Source organism: Aethalodelphis obliquidens, unplaced genomic scaffold, assembly GCF_003676395.1.
Source record: "Aethalodelphis obliquidens isolate GAN/ISIS:26980383/991018 unplaced genomic scaffold, ASM367639v1 scaffold39, whole genome shotgun sequence".
NCBI lineage: Eukaryota > Metazoa > Chordata > Mammalia > Artiodactyla > Delphinidae > Aethalodelphis > Aethalodelphis obliquidens.
Window position 1 is genome coordinate 9793433 of NW_020837983.1, and position 15125 is coordinate 9808557.

At 38.4% G+C, this 15125-nt stretch overlaps 1 protein-coding gene across 3 annotated transcripts in view; it reads left to right on the top strand.

Moving 5' to 3' along the window:
* The window catches only part of VPS13B (vacuolar protein sorting 13 homolog B), a 778894-nt gene that overhangs the window by 579283 nt on the left and 184486 nt on the right, over positions 1 to 15125 (top strand). The gene's annotated exons all lie outside the window — the stretch shown is intronic.

The window sequence follows — 15125 nt, forward strand, 5'->3', positions numbered from 1 at the left end:
TCTTTTTTGGAGATTCCATATATATGTGTTAGCATACGGTATTTGTTTTTCTCTTTCTGACTTACTTCACTCTGTATGACAGACTCTAGGTCCATCCACCTCACTACAAATAACTGAATTTCGTTTCCTTTTATGGCTCAGTTTTATTCCATTGTATATATGTGCCACATCTTCTTTATCCATTCATCTGTTAATGGACACTTAGGTTGCTTCCATGTCCTGGCTATTGTAAATAGAGCTGCAATGAACATTGTGGTACATGACTCTTTTTGAATTATGGTTTTCTCAGGGTATATGCCCAGTAGAGGGATTGCTGGGTCGTATGATAGTTCTGTTTTTACTTTTTTAAGGAACCTCCATACTGTTCTCCATAGGGGCTGTATCAATTTACATTCCCACCAACAGTGCAAGAGGGTTCCCTTTTCTCCACACCCTCTCCAGCATTTATTGTTTCTAGATTTTTTGATAACCATTCTGACCGGTGTGAGGTAATACCTCATTGTAGTTTTGATTTGCATTTGTCTAACGATTAATGATGTTGAGCATTCTTTCATGCGTTTGTTGGCAGTCTGTATAGCTTCTTTGGAGAAATGTCTATTTTGGTCTTCTGGCCATTTTTGGATTGGGTTCTTTGTTTTTCTGATATTGAGCTACATGAGCTGCTTGTAAATTTTGGAGATTAATCCTTTGTCAGTTGCTTCATTTGCAAATATTTTCGCCCATTTGAGGGTTGTCTTTTCGTCTTACTTATGGTTTCCTTTGCTGTACAAAAGCTTTTACGTTTCATTAGGTCACATTTGTTTATTTTTGTCTTTATTTCCATTTCTTTAGGAGGTGGGTCAAAAAGGATCCTGCTGAGATTTATGTCATAGAGTGTTCTGCCTATGTTTTCCTCTAAGAGTTCTACAGTGGCTGACCTTACGTTTAGCTCTTTAATCCATTTTGAGTTTACTTTTGTGTATGGTGTTAGGGAGTGTTCTAACTTCATTCTTTTACATGAAGCTGTCCAGTTTTCCCAGCACCACTTATTGAAGAGGCTGCCTATTCTCCACTGTATATTCTTGCCTCCTTTATCAAAGATCAGGTGACCAGGGCTTCCCTGGTGGCGCAGTGGTTGAGAGTCCGCCTGCCGATGCAGGGGACGTGGATTCGTGTCCCGGTCCGGGAAGATCCCACATGCCGCGGAGCGGCTGGGCCCGTGAGCCATGACCACTGAGCCTGCGCGTCCAGAGCCTATGCTCTGCAACGGGAGAGGCCACAACAGTGAGAGGCCCTCATACCACAAAAAAAAAAAAAAAAAAGATAAGGTGACCGTATGTGTGTAGGTTTATCTCTCGGCTTTCTATCCTGTTCCATTGATCTAAATTTCTGTTTTTGTACCAGTACCATACTGTCTTGATTACTGTAGCTTTGTAGTATACTCTGAAGTCAGGGAGTCTGATTCCTCCTGGTCCGTTTTTCTTTCTCAAGATTGCTTTGGCTCCTGGGGGTCTTTTGTGTTTCCATACAAATTGTGAAATTCTTTGTTCTAGTTCTGTGAAAAATGCCAGTGATAGTTTGGGAGGGATTGCACTGAATCTGTAGATTGCTTTGGGTAGTATAGTCATTTTCACAATGTTGATTCTTCCAATCCAACAGCATGGTATATCTCTCCATCTATTTGTATCATCTTTAATTTCTTTCATCAGTGTCTTATATTTTCTGCACACAGGTCTTTTGTCTCCTTAGGTAGGTTTATTCCTACATATTTTATTCTTTTTGTTGCAATAGTAAATGGGAGTGTTTTCTTAATTTCACTTTCATATTTTTCATCATTAGTGTATAGGAATGCAAGAGATTTCTGTGCTTAATTTTGTATCCTGCTACTTTACCAAATTTAGTGATTAGCTCTAGTAGTTTTCTGGTAGCATCTTTAGGATTCTCTATATAGTACCATGTCATCTGCAAACAGTGACAGCTTTACTTCTTCTTTTCCAATTTGGATTCCTTTTATTTATTTTTCTTCTCTGAATGCTGTGTCTAAAGCTTCCAAAACTATGTTGAATAGTAGTGGTGAGAGTGGGAAAACTTGTCTTCTTCCTGATCTCAGTGGAAATGGTTTCAGTTTTTCCCACTGAGGACAATGTTGGCTGTGGGTTTGTCATATATGGCCTTTATTACGTTGAGGTAAGTTCCCTCTGTGCCTACTTTCTGCAAGGTTTTTAACATAAATGGGTGTTGAATTTTGTCAAAAGCTTTCTCTGCATCTATTGAGATGATCATATGGTTTTTCTCCTTCAATTTGTTAATATGGTGTATCACATTGATTGATTTGAGTATACTGAAGAATGCTTGCATTCCTGGGATAAGCCCCACTTGATCATGGTGTATGATCCTTTTAATGTGCTGTTGGATTCTGTTTGCTATTATTTTGTTGAGGATTTTTGCATCTATGTTCATCAGTGTTATTGGCCTATAGTTTTCTTTCTTTGTGACATCTTTGCCTGATTTTGGTATCAGGGTGATGATGGCCTCATAGAACGAGTTTGGGAGTGTTCCTCCCTCTGCTATATTTTGGAAGAGTTTGAGAAGGATAGGTGTTAGCTCTTCTCTAAATGTTTGATACAATTCGCCTGTGAAGCCATGTGGTCCTGGGCTTTTGTTTGTTGGAAGATTTTTAACCACAGTTTCAATTTCAGTGCTTGTGATTGGTCTGTTTATATTTTCTATTTTTCCTGGTTCAGTCTCAGAAGGTTGTGCTTTTCTAAGAATTTGTCCATTTGTTCCAGGTTGTCCATTTTATTGGCATATAGTTGCTTGTAGTAATCTCTCATGATCTTTTGTATTTCTGCGGTGTCAGTTGTTACTTCTCCTTTTCATTTCTATTTCTGTTGATTTGAGTCTCTTCCGCTTTTTTCTTGATGAGTCTGGCTAATGGTTATCCATTTTGTTTTTCTTAAAGAACCAGGTTTTAGTTTTATTGGTCTTTGCTATAGTTTCCTTCATTTCTTTTTCATTTTTTCTGATCTGATCTTTATGATTTCTTTCCTTCTGCTAACGTTGGGAATTTTTTCTTCTTCTTTCTCTAATTGCTTTAGGTGTAGGGTTAGGTGGTTTATTTGAGATGTTTCTTGTTTCTTAAGGTATGACTGTATTGCTATAAACGTCCCTCTTAGAACTGCTTTACCTGCATCCCATAGGTTTGGGTTGTCGTGTTTTCATTGTCATTTGTTTCTAGGTATTTTTTGATTTCCTCTTTGATTTCTTCAATGATCTCTTGCTTATTAAGGAATGTATTGTTTAGCCTCCATGTATTTGTATTTTTTACAAATTTTTTCCTGTAATTGATATCTAGTCTCATAGCATTGTGGTTGGAAAAGATACTTGATACGATTTCAGTTTTCTTAGATTTACCAAGGCTTGATTGTGACCCAAGATATGATCTATCCTGAAGAATGTTCCATGAGTACTTGCGAAGAAAGTTATTCTGTTGGTTTTGGATGGAATGTCCTATAAATATCATTTAAGTCCATCTTGTTTAATGTATCATTTAAAGCTTGGGTTTCCTTATTTATTTTCATTTTGGATGATCTGTCCATTGGTGAAAGTGGGGTGTTACAGTCCCGTACTATGATTGTGTTACTGTCAATTTCCTCTATTATGGCTGTTAGTATTTGCCTTATGTATTGAGGTGCTCCTATGTTGGGTGCCTAAATGTGTACAATTGTTATATCTTCTTCTTGGATCGATCCCTTCATCATTATGTAGTGTCCTTGTTTGTCTCCTGTAATAGTCTTTGTTTTAAAGTCTATTTTCTGATATGAGAACTGCTATTCCAGCTTTCTTTTGATTTCCATTAGCATGGAACATCTTTTTCCATCCCCTCACTTTCAGTCTGTATGTGTCTCTAGGTCTGAAGTGGGTCTCTTGTAGACAGCATATATACGGGTCTTGTTTTTGTATCCATTCAGCCAGTCTATGTCTTTTGGTTGGAGCATCTAATCCATTTACATTTAAGATAGTTATCGATATGTATGTTCCTATTTTCATTTTCTTAATTGTTTTGGGTTTGTTATCACAAATCTTTTCCTTCTCTTGTGTTTCCTCCCTAGAGAAGTTCCTTTAGAATTTGTTGTAAAGCTGGTTTGGTGGTGCTGAATCCTCTTTAGCTTTTGCTTGTCTGCAAAAGTTTTAATTTCTACGTGGAATCTGAATGAGATACTTGCTGGGTAGAGTAATCTTGGTTGTAGGTTTTTCCCCTTAATACTTTAAATATGTCCTGCCACTCCCTTCTGGCTTGCAGAGTTTATGCTGATTGATCAGCTGTTAACCTTATGGAGATTCCTTTGTAAGTTATTTGTTGTTTTTCCCTTGCTGCTTTTAACATTTTGTCTTTGTGTTTAATTTTTGATAGTTTGACTAATATATGTCTTGGTGTGTTTCTCCTTGGATTTATCCTATATGGGACTCTCTGTGCTTCCTGGACTTGATTAACTATTTCCTTTCCCACATTAGGGAAGTTTTCAACTATAATCTCCTCAAATATTTTCTCAGTCCCTCTCTTTTTCTCTTCTTCTTCTGAGAACCCTATAATTCGAATGTTGGTGTGTTTAATGTTGTCCCAGAGGTCTCTAAGACTGTCCTCAATTCTTTTCATTTTTTTTTCTTTATTCTGCTCTATAGTAGTTATTTCCACTATTTTATCTTCCAGGTCACTTATCCGTTCTTCTGCCTCAGTTGTTCTGCTATTGATCCCTTCTAGAAATTTTTTAATTTCATTTATTGTGTTTTTCATCACTGTTTGTTTGCTCTTTAGTTCTTCTAGTTCCTTGTTAAACATTTCTTATATTTTCTCCATTCTATTTCCAAGATTTTGGATCATCTTTACTATCATTATTCTGAATTTTTCTTCATGTAGACTGCCTATTTCCTCTTCATTTGTTAGGTCTGGTGGGTTTTTACCTTGCTCCTTCATCTGCTGTGTGTTTCTCTGTCTTCTCATTTTGCTTAACGTACTGTGTTTGGGGTCTCCTTTCTGCAGGCTGCAGGTTCGTAGTTCCCATTGTTTTTGGTGTCTGCTCCCAGTGGCTGAGGTTGGTTCAGTGGGTTGTGTAGGCTTCCTGGTGGAGGGGACTAGTGCCTGTGTTCTGGTGGTTGAGGCTGGATCTTGTCTTTCTAGTGGGCAAGTCCACGTCTGGTGGTGTGTTTTGCAGTGTCTGTGGCCTTTTAATGATTTTAGGCAGCCTCTCTGCTAATGGATAGTGTTGTGTTCCTGTCTTGTTAGTTGTTTGGCATAGGGTGTCTAGCATTGGAGCTTGCTGGTCGTTGAGTGGAGCTGGGTCTTGGGGTTGAGATGGAGATCTCTGGGGAATTTCACCATTTGATATTATGTGGAGCTGGGAGGTCTCTTGTGGACCAGTGTCCTGAAGTTGGCTCTCCCACCTCAGAGGCACAGCCCTGACACCTGGCTGGAGCACCAAGAGCCTGTCATCCACACAGCTCAGAATAAAAGGGAGAAAAAAAAGAAAGAGATAAGAAGGTAAAATAAAATAAAGTTATTAAATAAAAAATAATTATTAAAAAAAATTTTTTTAAGTAATAAAAAGAAAGAAAGAAGAGAACAACCAAACCAAAAAACAAATCCACCAATGATAACAATCACTAAAAACTATACTAAAAAAAAACAAGAAAAAAACGGACAGAGAGAACCCTAGGACAAATGGTAAAAACAAAGCTATACAGACAAAATCACACACAGAAGCATACACATACACACTCACAAAAAGTGAAATAGGGAAAAATATATATATATTGTTGCTCCCAAAGTCCACCTCCTCAATTTGGGATGATTCGTTGTTTATTCAGGTATTCCACAGATGCAAGGTACATCAATAAACTACTTTGGCTGGTGCCAAACTGACCTTTGCTTTTGAGTTTTACTGGTTTAACTACTCTAGCCAGCTGTTAAATTAAAGCCTCCAATTTTCATCTGCCACACTTTTTTGTATTAGTAAGATCAGGAATTGTCCTATGGCTTCCGTAACCTTTAGGAGTAGCATTCCATCTTTTTCACCTTTTGCAGAAAGGCCATCCTGATCTCACAGTTAAAGGTATTAGCATAAGTGTTCTATTTCCTTGTTGAAGGGGCCATGGAGAATGAAAAGGAAACCTGAAAAACTTACCCAGTACAGAGTTGGTTAACACTTAGGCCTAAGGTGGGCTTCCCCTACCCATAAGGACACATTCCAACCCTTTAGCCTTTTGAGAAACACATGTGAGGGTAAAAAATAAATGGAGTGGAAAAAACTGTCCTGTCATGCATATGACAAAGTCATTGAAATAATTTTGTTTATTTTTTAAATTAATGTGCAGTAAAATTGTCCTTCGTTGGTGCACAGTTCTATGAATTCTAATGAATAGATTCGTGTAACCACTACCACAGTCAAGGTACAGAACAGTTCTACCATCTTAAAAACCTCTCATGATATTCCTTTGTAATCACACCTCCCCCTAAATCCTAATCTATGATAATTACTGCTCTCCATCACTTTAGGGTTTTTGTTTATTTGTTTTACCTTTTTAAGAATGTCATACAAATGTAATCATACAGCAGGTAACCTTTTCAGACTGGCTTCTTTCACTCACATACTGCCCTTGAGATTCAGTCAAGTTGTTGTATCTATCAGTAGTATCAATACATTCCTTTTTATTGCTGAGTAGTATTCCATTTTGTAGATGTACTGTAGTTTAAGAATTCATCCATTGAAGGATATATAAATTGTTTCCAATTTTGGTGATTATGAATAGAGCCACTTTAAACATTTGTGTATAAGTTGTTGTGTGATTGTAAGTTTCAATCCTCTATGATAAATACCTAGGTGTGGGATTGGTGGGTCGTATAAGTCATAAGAAATTACTAAAATGTTTCCAAATAGCCTGTATCATTTGACATTCCCACAGCAATGTATGAGAGTCCCACTAGTTCCATATCCCCTCTGGCAGTTTGTGTTATCAGTATTTTTTATTTTAGCCATTCTAATAGGTGGTTCGTCGTCATTTTTATTTGCACTTTTCTAATTACTAATGATGTTGTATATCTTTATATGTGCTTATCTGCCGTTCATATATCCTTTTGGTAAAGTGTCTGTTCAAGTCTTTTGCTTATTTTAAAATTAGCCTGTTTGTTTCTTATTGTTGAATTTGGAAGTTTTTTGTATATTCCGGATACAAGTCTTTTGTCAGATATGTGACTTGCAGATATTCTCTCCCAGTGCATAGCTTGTCTTTTCATTCTCTTAACACTACTTTTTACAGAGCAAAAGTTTTTAGTGTGAAGTTTTTTCAAATGAATCATGCTTTTTTGGGTACTGTATATAAGAATTCTGCCTAACTTCAGTACTCATAGATTTTCTCCTGTTTTCATCTTAAAATGTTTTATATTTTACATTTTATATTCAGATCTATGATTCATTTTTAGTTAATTTTGGATAAAGTATAAAGTTGAGTTCAACTTTTTTCTTTCTTTTTGCAGGGGGGGCATAAGGATGTATGACACTATTTGCTGATAAAACTCTCTTCACTGAACTGCCTTTGCAACTTAAAAAAAAAGTCATTTCACAATATTTGGTTGGCCTCTATAATCTGGATTCTCTGTTCTGTTCTACCGATATACATGTATATAACTTCTCCAGAATTATACTGTATTGATCATAGTAGCTTCATAGCAAGTCTTAAAATTAGGTAGTGTAAGTCCTCCAATGTCATTCTTCTATTTCAAAACTGTTTTAGCTATTCTAGTTCCTTTGCTTTCCTGTATACCTTTTAGAATCAGCTTTTCTATATCTACAATAAATACTGCTGGAATTTTTATTGGAATTGTGTTAAATCTATAGATCAATTGGGAGAGGTTTTATGTCTTTACTATTTCGAGTCTTCCAATCCATGAATATGTTATGTATACAGTATATCTCTCCATTTACTTAGGTCTTTAATGATTTTTCAACATATAGATTCTCCACGAGTTTTATCAGATTTATACCTAAGTATTTATTTTATTTGGAGCTTTTATAAATATTATTTTTTGTTTAAATTTTACTCCAACTGCATATTGCTGGTTTGTAGAAACTCAACTGATTTTGTGTGTGTGTGTGTGTGTGTGTGTGTGTGTGTGTGTGTGTGGTACACGGGTGTCTCACTGCTGTGGCCTCTCCCGTTGTGGAGTACAGGCTCCAGATGCGCAGGCTCAGCGGCCATGGCTCATGAGCCCAGCCGCTCCGCAGCATGTGGGATCTTCCCAGACCGGGGCACAAACCCGTGTCCCCTGCATTGGTAGGCAGACTCTCAACCACTGCGCCACCAGGGAAGCCCTCAACTGATTTTTGTGTAGTGGTCTTGTATTCTAAAATCTTGTCAAGTTCACTTAGTAATTCTAGGAGCTTTTCTGAAGATTTCATGGAGTTTTCTACATGGACAATCATGTCATCTGCGAATAGACATCATTTTATGTCTTTCTTTCCAATCTTCATGCCTTTTATTTCTTTTTCTTGCCTTATTGAGCTGGTTGGGATCTCTAGGATTAAATACAGAGTATGAGTAGTGAGAATGAGTATCATTGCCTTGTTTCTGATCTTAGGGGAAAAGCATTCAATCCTTCATGATTAAGTATGACATTACCTATAGGTTTTTCATCTGTGAACTTTATCAGGTTAAGGAAGTTTCCATCTATTGACAGTTTGTTAAGAGTTCTTATCATAAATGGATATTGGTTTTTTAAAAGCTTTTTCTGCATCAATTGATATGATCATGTTTTTTTGTTTTGTAAACTGGTAATACCATTACTTTGATTGATTTTCTAATATTGAACCAGCCTTGTAGTCCCAGGATAAACCCCTCTTGGTTGTGGTATATTATTAGTTTCTTATGTTACTTGATTTTTTTAAATTTATTTGGAGGATTTTTATTTTTATGTCTCTGTTTTTTAGGGATATTGGTCTGTAGTTTTCTTTTACTGTCTCTGTCTAGTTTTGGTATCAGTAATGATGGTTTCATAAAATGAATTTAGGAGTATTGTCTCCTATTTTCTGTGGTACAAGAAAAAGAAGGAAAAAATGAGGCATTTTCTTAGTCCCTGCGGGCACTAGGAATTCCCTTCCCATTACTGAAGCCAGAAATAGAGGGTGTCCCCTACTACTCCCTCTATCCACACCTGATGCCCACCTTCAGGTTTTGGGCTGCCCCAGGCTGTGGAATATCAGAAGAAAAATGAGAAACACACTACCTTTTGGTGGTATTTTAAAATCTAGTTATCTTCCCCAGTCTACCTGTTAACATTTACTTTTCAAAATCCTCAAATAGCTGCTCTGTGTAGGTTGTTTTTGTTGTTTGCTTTTGTTTTTTGTTGTTTTTGTTTTTTTTTTAATTAAGCTTTGTGCTTATTTTTTTAATTTATTTTATTTATTTATTAATTTTGGCTGCATTGGGTCTTTGTTGCTGCACGCAGGCTGTCTCTAGTTGTGGCGAGCAGGGGCTGCTCTTTGTTGCAGTGCACAGGCTTCTCACTATGGTGGCTTCTCTTGTTGCGGAGCACAGGCTCTACAGTGCAGGCTCAGTAGTTGCGGCGTGTGGGTTTAGTTGCTCTGTGGCATGTGATATCTTCCCGGACCAGGGCTCGAACCCATGTCCCCTGTATTGGCAGATGGATTCTTAACCACTGCGCCACCAGGGAAGCCCTCTGTATAGGTTTTTTAGCTGTAATCTCTCCAGATATTATAGCTGTATAAAGTGGGAGAGACAGGGCTCCATCTTTCCTGGAACCCTGAAGTAATTTTTAAAGAGAGGGAATTGGCAACTAACAAAGAGAAGAGCAAAGTATATTAGATATTTTTGCTCTGGGGGGAAAAGGTGAAAGAAGCTAGGACAAACATTCCTAGGCCTTGAAACTTCATTTATGATCACATTAGAAACAGGAAATATTATGTGGGTAAATATGCGTATGGAGTTTGTGTTAGTTTTTTATTGATGCATAACAAATTACCACAAATGTAGTGGCTTATAGCAATACAAATTTATTATCTCAATCCTGCAGGTCAGAAGTCCAGTTGGGTTTAGCTGTATTCTCTGCTCAGAATCTTACAAGGCCAAAATCAAGGTGTCCGTTGGGCTGGGCTCTAATCTAGAGGCTCCAGGGAAGAATCGACTTAGAAATTCATTGCATTTGTTTGCATAATCCAGTTCCTGTGGCCATAGGACTCACGTCCCTAATTCCTTGTTAGCAGCTGGCCAGTGCTTCCTTCCCTCAGCTTTAGGGTGCCCATTCCTTCTCACATGACCCCTACCATCCTCAAAGCAGCAATGACATATCATAGACCCCTTCTCACGTTTCAAATCTTTCTGACTTCCCCTTCTTCCTCCTTCATGTACTTTTTAAAGGGCCTGTATAATAGATCAGGCCCACCAGATAATCTCTGTGTTAAATTCAATTTACCTGGGATTTTTATCACACCTATAAAAATCCCTTTCAGCATAGCAGTACCTAGATTAGTGTTTGATTCAATAACCAGGGGAGAGGAATCTTGGGAGAAGGGGGTCATCTTCAGAATTCTGCCTATCATAGAACCAGATTAGAAAGTTTCAGGGTGCTCCAACATGAACTGACCAAACGTGTACTTCATGCTGAGTTTGAGGCCCAATGCTAAGTATTAAAGATGAAAAATGTACACTCAAGGATCTTCTCTATTGGTGAGAGACATAATCTCATAAAAAGATACTTATGCAGGGCCAGCTTTGTGGAACTACTTCTTGGAGAACATGCTGAGCAGTATCCTGAAGATTATGCATTAGGCAAAGAAAAGGTATATTAGACAAAGGAGCAACATGATCAAAGGTCTTGTGGTATGACATAGCATGGGCTGGGGGGAGTGGGCTCTATAAACTCTTTGATATTTCTGGAGCTTTAATATTTGAGGTGAGCAACGGCTGCAGATAAGGAAAGGCAAGACCTTTTTTTCCATTCTAAGGAGCTTCATCTTTTATCCCATAGGTAAAGAAGAGCCATTAAAGAGTTTTAAGCAATAGTGAGCCAATCAGGATCACATTAGAAACAAATCATTTGGAAATTACTCTGGATACTGGATTAACAGGAATCGGTCTAGACAGAGAAACCTTTTAGGAGGCTTTATATTAGCTGAGCAATATCAAAGGCATGGAGGGAAAACCTGGGGAGTGGCTGGAATGCTCGAGAGAAGGAGATTCGATTCAAGCAATATTTTGGAAGTAAAATTGACAGAACTTAATCACTGAGTGGGTTTGGACCAGGAAAAGAGGGAATGAAATGAGTCAAAAAGTCAGATTTTTTATTTGAGCCAGTTGGTAGATTAGAGTCATTAACTGAGACAGGGAATATAGCATGTGTGAGAGGAGGTAATGGATTGTTCTGGATGAAGTGATTTGATGAGCCTGTGGGAGTTCAGTAGGAAGGAAAAAATCATTCATTTTTTTTTTCCTTCACTACATCATAAAATGTTTGTTTTGTACTTCCAGTGGACCAAACAGTAGTTTCGGCACTCAGAATATTAAGATGTAGAACAGTTCTTATTGTTCAGGAGTTCACAGTTAGCTGGACTATGACAGATACCTAAGCAGTAACTATAAAAATAATATGAATAGGTACCTGATGATGGTACAATAAACAGGACATTCTGAAAGCAGTGGATGAGAGGCACCTCACTTGGCCTCAGGGGTCAAGAAAGACTTCCTGGAGCCTTTGAGACTCAAGGACTGAGTCTCAAAGGACAAGTTAGACAAATAAGCAGAGGTATAGCTTTTCTGGCTTTTTGTTTGTTTGTTTCCTGTGTCACTGGGACTACCATACCTGAGATACAAGGATCCATATTGAGATAGTAGTCAACAACTCTCATATATACCATTCCGTGGATGTTTTGCCAGTTTACAGTCGGGGAAAAGGGATCCCTTAGGCTCAGCAGTTAGTATAGGTGGATATTTGGGCAACTTCCTGAGTAGGTCAATAAACTGTTTCTATGGCTACTTCTGACGCTTAGTTTCAATCTCACGTTATGAATCCAGGCAAAAGCAGGTAGCTTCTGGCCCCGACATCTGAGTCTTCTTTCTGCTTTAGCTTTGTCTTGTTTTCCCGTTGTTGCTATCATCTGTTAAGATTGTTTGTTTTTTTCACTGTGGTAAAAGGTGGTATTATTTTCTGTGAGGCCACAGAATTTCGAAGCCCTCATAAAAGAATTTGCAGGCAGAGCCAGACAGTGTATGAATCATTTGAATCATCCAATTTCCCTAAAATATTTGCCCACCAGCCTCTTTGAGTACCCCAAATTCTACAAGTCAAAAATAATTCCTTTCAAAAATGGTGCTGGTGTAGGGGCTTCCCTGGTGGCGCAGTGGTTGGGAGTCCGCCTGCCGATGCAGGGGACACGGGTTTGTGCCACGGAGGGGCTGGTCCCGTGAGCCATGGCCGCTGAGCCTGCGCGTCCGGAGCCTGTGCTCCGCAACGGGAGAGGCCACAACAGTGAGAGCCCCGCGTACGGCAAAAAAAAAAAAAAAAAAAAAAATGGTGCTGGTATAACTGGATTTCTGCATGCAAAAAAAAATTAAGTTGGACCCCTACCACACAAAGCACAAAAGTTAATTCAAGAGCAATCATAGACCTACATGTAAGAGGTAAAACTTGTAAAAGAAAGCATAACTGTAAATCTTTGTGACCTTGGGTTAAGCAATGTTTTTGTTTTGTTTTGTTTTATAAATTTATTTTATTTGTTTATTTTTGGCTGCATTGGGTCTTCGTTGCTGTGCACGTGCTCTCTCTAGTTGCGGCGAGCGGGGGCTACTCTTCGTTGCGGTGCACGGGCTTCTCGTGGCGGTGGCTTCTCTTGTTGCGGAGCACGGGCTCTAGGCACACGGGCTTCAGTAGTTGTGGATCACGGGCTCTAGAGCACAGGCTGAGTAGTTGTGGCTCATGGGTTTAGTTGCTTCGCGGCATGTGGGATCTTCCTGGGCCAGGGCTCGAACCCGTGTCCCCTGGATTGGCAGGCAGATTCTTAACCACTGCACCACCAGGGAAGCCCCCTAAGCAATGGTTTTTGGATATGACACCAAAAGCACAAGCATAATAATAGATCTGTTGGACTTCACAAAACTTAAAAACTTTCATGCTGCAAATCATACCATCCAAAAAACTGAAAAGACAGTCCACAGAATGGGAGAAAATATTTGCAAATCCTATATCTCATAGGGACTTGTATCCAGAATATATCAACATAAAAGACTCATGCTATTTAATAAAAAGACAAATAACCCAATTTAAAAATGAGCAAAGGGTGTGAATAGACATTTCTCCCAAGAATATATACACATAGCCAATAACATTAATGCTCAACATCATTAATCATCAGGGAAATACACATCAAAATCACAATGGGATACCACTTCATACCCACTACAACTGAAGAAATGAAGAAATGCTCAACATCATTAATCGTTAGGGAAATACACATCAAAATCACAATGGGTTACCACTTCATACCCACTAGGATTGCTGTAATCAAATATGACCCAGCAATTCCACTTCTAGGTAGATACCTAAAAGAATTGAAAACATGTTCACAAAAAAAAAATTTGCACATGAATGTTCATAGCAGTATTATCCATAATAGCCAAAAAGTGGAAACAACCCAAATGTCCATAAACTGATAATGGATAAACAAAATGTAGTATATCCATATGATGGAGTATTATTCAGCCATCAAAAGGAATGACATACTGGTGATACATGATTCAACACAAATGAACCTTAAAAACTTCTACTATGTTAACTGAAAGAAACCAGACCCAAAAAGCCAGATTTTGTGTGATTCCATTTATATGAAATGCCCAGAATAGGCAAATCTATAGAGACAGAAATTAGCTTACTGGTTGCCTGAGTGCTGGAAGTGGGGAATGGGTAGGGACCACTAAGTGGCATGGGAACTTTTTTTTTCCCCTGGTGGTGGTAATAATGTTCTGGAATTAAATAGTGGTGATGATTACACAATCTTGTGAGTATACTAAGAACCATTGAATTGTGTACTTTAAATAGGTAAATTGTATGATATGAGTTAATATGTCAATAAAGATGTTAAGAAACATAATTCCTTTAAATTAGGGTGTTGTCCTGTTTAAATGAATGTAGGGAGCAGGGAACATTTTAGTATTGCAGAAGGGTGACTCAGATGTCTGACCCTTTCCAGTGGACAACTGGCTAGAAGCAGGACTCTCAGAGTTTGCTTAGCCTGATTAAAGAAACACCAGGAAAGGCACACTTAAAAGGGATGGTAACCTGAGCGAGCCTGGGTAGCCAGGAGGAAACTCTTAGGTGCTGACGTCTGAGGAAGATGAGAAGAGGTCCTCCTATTGAAAACAGACAGAATATTAACTTAATCTGCTTGGTAACTTTGCTCTTCCTAGCTTTATCTGTGATTATGTCTTGTATTACATCAGGCTCCAGTGAAAAGGATACTCGTTAGGTTCAGTTAAACTCAACCATTTATTGAACACATACATATGAGAAACACACTGTGCCAGGCACTGGGTATAAACATGAGTAGCATGCTCTGCCTTGACAACCCTTACAGTCTTATGTCTTATTGATAATAAAAACAGAAGTGAGAAGGCAAAAACAGAAATGATAGGGCCTAGTTAGTTTTAATGTCAGGTGACTAAGTGAGTAAGTGGCAAATAAGGACAACGTCCGGTGGATGATACATGTAAAATGGATTTTAAGAAATCTCAGTCTTACATTGGATGAGATATTTGAAACTTTATCAACGCAGAGTCCAAGGAAAGATGTAGGGACTCTTCTGGGTTTTAGTGGGTCACAGAGGGGAAACAAATGCATATACTTTATCAGAGAGTGGTAGGGGAGGCTACTTCAGTTAATCAGTTGGACAAGTATTTATTAATACCAGTGTTCGTGTCAAACGTTGTGCTGGGTACTAAAGGAAGCCCTTTTAACCTCGGAAGAAAGAATGTCAGTTCATTAACAAACTGGAAAGGCTGCTTAATTTTACCTCAGAGTGGGAGGGCAGAGGTAGATGTCCGTGTGTGGCCTTTGCTCTGTCGGGAACAGACAGACAGTCACGTGG